Here is a 7,674-nt window from a genome sequence, read left to right on the forward strand (position 1 = left end):
TGTCTCATTCGGACGTTTTCAGTATCCAATGTGTATCCATATATCTGTGTATTAAATAATAAATTCCTTATTACTAGAGAAAATACTATGACTTTTTGAGATTTTATTTTCGCTGATGATTTCATATAAACAGCTACAGAAATTCAGTCCCTATGGAACAATTCAACCTAAACCTTCACGATCCTAAGATCCATAATCATTCATATATTTGTACTGATACTTTGAAAACCTGAACTTTTCATGAAAGAGTCAACAACATTACATTACATTGATTGTGATCGGCATTTATGTGTTTCGGGTGTATTTTATTTACTTAGATTTTATCATTATGCAAAATATGTATTATTTTTTATGAAACCCATGACTTGATATCTTAGACTTCTGTTTTTTTTTACAGACTACGAAAATAAATTACTAGACAATACGGTGACAACAAAAGACCCATTAACGGCAAAGGACATCAAAATCCTCAGCAACAATAGAGACTATCAAGATGTTATAAACGTAGGAGATTATAATATAGAAGATTATTACTACGAAGACGACAACAACACTTCTATCGTTTTAGTTGTCTGCTAACTTGGATGTCAGTCTTCGTCGCAACCTTCATTTTCATATGAAAAGGGTGCTAGCAACAACAATACTGATGAAACAAGAAGCTCAAGTGCTTTTTCGTGAAGTACTATAACATACTACACAGAGGACAAAGAACTCGGATGTTTTCTCGTGAAGTACTATAACGTACTATAAAGAAGGCCTAGAAGCTCGGATGCTTTCTCGCTATAGTACTAACGTACTATACGCAGGGCCCAGAAGCTCGGATGCTTTCTCATGAAGGACTATAACATACTATACAGAGGGCCTGGAAGCTCGGATGCTTTCTCATGAAGTACTATGACGTACTATACAGAGGGCCTAGAAGCTCGCATGCTTTCTCATGAAGTACTATAAAAAGTAAAATCACAAAAATACTGAACTCCGAGGAAAATTCAAAAAGAAAAGTCCCCAATCAAATGGCAAAATCAAAAGCTCAAACACATCAAACGAATGCATAACAACTATCATATTCCTGACTTGGTACAGGCATTTCTTATGTAGAAAATGGTGGAATAAACCTGGTTTTAAAGCTAGCTAAACCTCTCATTTGTATGACAGTCGCATCACATTCCATTATATTGACAACGATGTGTGAACAAAACAAACACAATAGGTAAAAATGTCACAAATAGGGGAACAACAGCAACACGATCCCCATCAAAAACCGGGGGTGATCTCAGGTGCTCCGGAAGGGTAAGCAGATCCTGCCCCACACGTGGCATCCGTCGTGTTGCTCATGTTATTACAAAGTCGGTAAATAGTCTAATTCGGTAGGTCACATTCGTGAAAAGGGAACGGGATTGTAGTTACGACATAAGGAACATACCCGATATCATCTGTGAAACGGATATTCCATAACGGTCAACCAATTCGTGATGGCGTCCGTAAAATTTACGAAGTGATGATTTCAACTTCACCATTTGGAACTACAAATTGAAAGGTCACAATTGGAAAGCTGAAATCATCTCTTGTAAAGTTTTGTTTTCAACCGACCCTCATTGTCAATTTCTAGATGTAAGTCAAGATATGAGGCAGACAATAACATTCTATACAGAGGGCCTAGAAGCTTGGATGCTTTCTCGCTAATTGCTTTAACGTACTATACAGAGGGTCAAGAAGCTCGGATGCTTTCTCGCTAAGTAATTTAACATACTATACAGAGAGCCTACTCTTTCGTCAAGTACTATAAGATACTATAAACAGGCACAGAAACTCGGACGCTTTCTCGTGAAGTACTACGACATACAGAGGAACCAGAAGTTCATGCGCCTAATCGTGAAGTAAAACTTTCATACATGAGGCTAACTATTCGCCTGTGCAATATCCAATAAAGAGCGAAAACCGTGTCTGAAATCTGGTTTATAATAAAGCTGTTTATAAACAGAAGTAGACTTGGAGACTGCAATGTACAGAAATGTATAGGAATCGAGTTAAAGTCTCAGTTAGGAGGGATTAAAACGCATGATGTGAAGAAACATTTGTATAATAATTTTTATACTAGTAATCGACAAAGAAACTTTAAGCAGTTTGAATTATATAATCACTCGTGCATTTAAATTTAATTTAAAACTGTAACTAACATCTTATGAACATTAACTAAACAGGCGCTTGCGATAGTATACATATTAATCAATAAAAGAAGGTTTTGTGAATTTAAAAATGAATTGGCTTTTTTTCTATTTATTCAATGATAAAATATGCTTAAACATTCGATTTCAATAACGAGACTGTCACTCATTCATAGCTATCAGGTTCCGACTACACTATACCTGCGACTCTTTTCACAAAATATCTTACGATTAAAATTGATCGTAAGTTATACTGAAATGTGTGTGACTTACGAGTATTTTTTCTCTTAAGATTTTTTGTGAAAAGAGCCGCAGGGACGTAATACATTGAGTATACTAGTCCAGGGGCCGGTAACAAGAAATTTTATAAAGAGAGATCGTAAGTATTGAATTAAGGGGAAGATAAGATAATCCTAAGATCATTCAAAGAGTGTAAATCAAAGCTCCCTCAGGTTGTTCGTAGATAGGTCTTATTTCCCCCTTAAGTTGCATCGTAATAGTTTTCATTTTACGAGTTCTTAATAATTTTCCGGCGTCTCCGTGTTAGGCTCCTCGCAAAGAAATTAGAATCGCCTCAAATGAATCATACAAACGTTTTAATGAACGATAAAATGCGCACAATAATCAACTACCCATTTAACCTAAGGAATTCTAACGGTTCATTCTAACAAGTAATAGCTTTTCTGAAAAGCTTGCCGTATTTTAGTTGATTATGTCGAGATCGGTGGTTTGTGGGTATAGGTTTTTTATTGGAATCTTGCAAGCACTATGAATATATAGTGTGTTTTTTCTCTCCTGGAATTGTTTTTAGTTGTAGTATTGGTGGATCAGGGTAATGATGGAAGGAGGAATTATAGTCACATATGATATAATATATATTTATATCCAGATAAAATTGCATACTATTGTACTTATATGTATATTAGTCTAAAAATTTGCACAACGGTACTAATATATGACGGTATTACACAAAGACGTTGTTATTAAATCGTGTTGACAAATATTTTGGCTTAACAAATAGCCTTCGTCAGTGTCAATAATTTTAACAATACTGATTGTATGTGTAAAATAGCTCAGTAATATAGGTAAGTTTTGGTCTATTGATTTAATCCAAAATCTTGAATATCATAATATAAAACAAAACGCAATACTCAGATATACGTATCTGAGTATATTTACATCCCAAAATGAGTGAAAAATAAAACTGTTAGTATTTCTTATTGATGCCGTTTGGATGATGTACATTAAGTTCCTTTATCCAAAAGCTTTTCCGAACCAGTCGCTGGGCATTACTCCAGTGAATGTTCTGTTCAATCACTAGGATTTTCATGCGGTTAAAGTCATCATGTTTGTGACCCGACTGTCTGAAATGCTGAGAAACTGGGAGAAGTGGCTTCTTAGAGATATCACTCCTATGGCCATTGAGGCGTTTGTGGAAAGGCTGCTTTGACTCACCAACATATTGGAGGTCACAAACATTCTAGAATGTAAATAACATTCATACTTTTGCAGGTAACATTGCAAAATATCCTATAGTTATTTTCGGTTGCCTTACTGTGAAAAGTTGATGAGTGATGCATCTGTAGGCAACATTTGCAGCACTTCTCCCAGTTTCTCAGCATTTCAGACAGTATATATATATATAATAGCTAGAGTAGCAATACAAACACTTTTTTCTTTGTTTTGAGGAATATGATTGTTTACTGTTTATGACAATGCAAGTAGTTTTAAAATGCATACTGTGTCTGGACAGTTATGTAATAGTTTGTGAGGTTAATATAATCAACTTGATAGGAAAAACGTATTATTTACTTTTGAGGATTACTGCTTGACAAAATGGACTACTACAGAAGGCCGTTCAAATATAAGAATATTACATCTTATATGTATAGAAGTGATGAATATCTTATCTGGTTTTTGTCTTAGAAGAAGCAATTAGTTTTGACGGTACAGGTTAAGTGTTGTTGTTACTAATTTACAGATGTAGTAATACTGTAAGAAGATGTTTTGTGGTAATGGATTTGGAATGAAATATTAATTGCAAATAATTTTCTAGAACATGTTGTCAGCTGGCTTCTTATATCTTTTGATATATTACGTTGTGATTTGTAATCTTGACAATTTTTTTGTAAGTTCTATAGATGAGAGCTTCATATTGGTATTAGCATTTAGTGCTTTATATTTGGTTGCATGTGTAAGCATATGCTTTTGTTAGTTGGAATATTTATATTTCCATTTCTGATGGCAACCAGTTCATGTTATACATATAGGCAGGATTATTAGTAAGCGATAGTTGTTAGTTTTATTTGTTTATGTTTATTGTCATGATTGATATGGACTTTATAGCTTGCTGCTTGGTGGGAGCCAAGGCTTCGTGTTGAAGACCGTACTTCGACATATAATGGTTTACTTTTACAAATTGTGACTTGGATGGAGAGTTGTCTTTGGTACTGATATGACATCCTGTTATATCTGTCTACAAGATTGAGAACACATATTTTGTAATAAAACATATTTAATTCTATAATATCATATATACCAATTTATCGGTAATTTGTGCATTTTTCCTTTGATGTGTCAACTGTTTTCTGATAATGTCAGTATCAGTTGACTGGTCGTGATAAAAAATTATTGGGTCAGTAAGCAATTGACATGCGCGGGTGCACCGCGTGAGGATCTTCTTTCCCCTTTCATTCACAAAATCGCGCGTGATTTTTTTCGCAGAAAGTTTCAGTAAAGTTAGTTTAGCCTTTTTGACATACATACAGAAGCAACGCCATTTTATTATATTATTAACAAGTGAATGTGCAGCTAAGAGTAGTCGGGACCACTCTTACAAAAAATATCAAGAGAAGCTATTGCGAGTTGTTCTTGGTACACCCCTAAGTCGCCAAGTTTGTTTTAAGAACACTTAATAACTGACCAAAATTTAAGAATGATTTAGTGTTACCGGAATTAGTAAGATCGCTTTAAGGTAGACTTAAGAATCGTTCTTAAATCATGCACTTTTTCAAAACATTAAGGGCTGTCAATCATTCTAAGATAGGTCTGAGGTTGGGTCTTGTTACACTCTTAAATCTTAAGACGCTCTTTAAACGTTCGTAAGACATAAGAATGCTTCTTGTTACCGGCCCCTAGGACTATACTGAATACAGGATCGTTATTAAAGAAAAAATAACTTCTATAAGGAGTCGGCTGATGATTTCAATCATATAACTTATTGTAAATCTAATTGATAAATTTTGCTCATTTCAGGTTCTCGGTCTCTTTCAAAATTAGGCAAAAACGCAAACAATCAGAAAAATAACCCCGGCAATAACTCCAATAACTCCAATGTCTGCTTATTTGTACATCTTGTCCTTCTGATCCTTTTTTCCGGTTTTAAGTATCTATTTATCTTTTATAGTATTTATGATACATGTATTAGATACTTGACCTGGTAAATAAAATGTATACAATTGTATCAGGCAAAGACATTATTCAACAAAGGGGTAATCTGTAATTTATTCAAATAAATTTAAATTACTATTAGAAAATCAATCAAAACTATAATAATAACAAGAGTAAGGTTCTTAAAAACGAAGTATAATACTTCTTTCAGCATATTTATTTCCGTGTGTACAAACAAGGACGTATAACTAACATATAATATACATCATTAATTTGGTACAAAGAATAAAGAAGTTACGTTTGCTTATTCGCTGGGTGTACCATGACACCAATCCAATTACAATCTCTGGTTTCGTTATCCTCATATGAGCTTATATATACAAGCAAGAAAAAAACAGATTAGTAAGTATTTACAATAGCCAATACAGAAGTAATGATTCACCTAGCTAACAAACAAACTTAAGTTTCAAGAATAAAGTACAAACTCAAATAGATAAGCTATAATAAAACAAGTTTATACGTGAATTTAGGTACAAAAAAATTAGGAATATACATTCAATTTCCAATCATCTTCTCCAATTGTAAAACTACGTATCCAGAAAAGGAAATTACACAGCTCCATTTTAGTCCATGCAGGGGCGTCCACTTTGACATTTATGACAAAGATCACTGCGGTGGGGCTTGTTTGGATCGGTATGGCGTTGTGCTTTTTCCTACCGGGAACAAGTGCAGTCGCTCTGACCACAAATCGAGCATTTCAGCTTTTCAACTTTGTAAGGGCTACAGGCTGTATTACACTTTTTGCAATCTTGTTCGTAGTATTCCTAGAAATAGGTGAATGTTCGTTAAGACATGTGACTTAGATTTGCTGTTCAAAAAATAATGATAAGCAGTATACACACATATATGTATTATCTGCAATCATTTGAACCACCAGAAGTAGAAACACTAAAAAAAAATGAGAAATAGTTATTTGATCAGAGTATTCCAAGCATGTCCCGACTGATGCAGTCATCTAAAAAAAATTACTAAATAATAATGAGAAAAACTAAAATGAAGTACATGTATATGACTTATATGCACCATTTGAGTCCCAATATGAACACGGAAATTATGTAGCATTCATGAAAGGCTAAGCCTATGTTAAAAGTCAATAACAAATGTTTCACTAACTTAAATATCAATCCGTAAACATCAAATGGATTTACTTTAAAGAAATCATAAACATTCTGAGAAAAACATGACCATCGTCATAGTTAACACAACTTGTTTCATCTGTTGTAGTTGATTTGACCTTCCTTGTGTCTTGCTTCGAGCGCCACTGATGATTGCTATGTAGACGAAAACCAAACGAGCAGTCTGGTGTACTAAATTATTATTCTGGTATCTTAAGTAACTTCTGTGGTCAAGCTTTATATAAAAGGTAAACGGATGTCCACAGAAGTGAATTGTAAAAATTCGTAAATGAAAATGATTTTTGATTAAAACTCGACAAAAAGATTCTATTTGTAGTTTTTAGAAAATGTCCGGTAGATCTACATTTTATCAATCTGAATTTTCCTTACACTGTAAGTCCCCTGAACACAAAACACATAGGCACTTTCCCACTGTGCTCTACAATTCGTACATCTGAAAAATCCATATCTACGTCCTGTCCCAGGCATTCTGCTTATTCTTCCATCTAGTTAGAGAGCTTTGTACGGACATATATGATAGATATTAATAGATTATACGCAAATAAAAATCTATATTATTACATGATTCAAAGTTTAGAGATTTTTTGTAAATCTATTTTCTGTTTCAATTCAAAAATCACATAGTGAAACGCTTCGACCGATAAGTATTGTTTTATCAGGAGAACTTTAAGCAACGTAATTACAATTTAAAATAATATTTGTATACCCTTTTTTATTATTACTTTGTTTTGACACAAAGCCACAAAACTGGTTTAATTCGATTTTTTGTTATAAATTAGGCCGTTTGTGTTTCGATTGAATTGTTTCATATTTTTCAAGATGTGGCTTTTTATGGCCGACTATACGGTATGGGTTTTTCTCATTGTTGAAGGCTGTACGGTTGCCTGTAATTACTTACATACACTTAATTTGATCTTTGGTGG

The 7,674-nt window shown here is 33.7% G+C and overlaps 1 long non-coding RNA gene across 1 annotated transcript; it reads right to left on the minus strand.

Moving 5' to 3' along the window:
• Positions 1–5,651: 5,651 nt before the first annotated feature.
• LOC127727086 (uncharacterized) lies at positions 5,652–7,272 on the minus strand. The gene is made up of 2 exons (XR_007993771.1): positions 7,121–7,272; positions 5,652–6,379 (listed from the first exon to the last, which is right to left on the minus strand). It is a non-coding gene; the product is annotated as an uncharacterized LOC127727086 (long non-coding RNA).
• Between the last annotated feature and the right edge of the window lie 402 nt (positions 7,273–7,674).

This window comes from Mytilus californianus, unplaced genomic scaffold (assembly GCF_021869535.1).
Source record: "Mytilus californianus isolate M0D057914Y unplaced genomic scaffold, xbMytCali1.0.p SCAF_19, whole genome shotgun sequence".
NCBI lineage: Eukaryota > Metazoa > Mollusca > Bivalvia > Mytilida > Mytilidae > Mytilus > Mytilus californianus.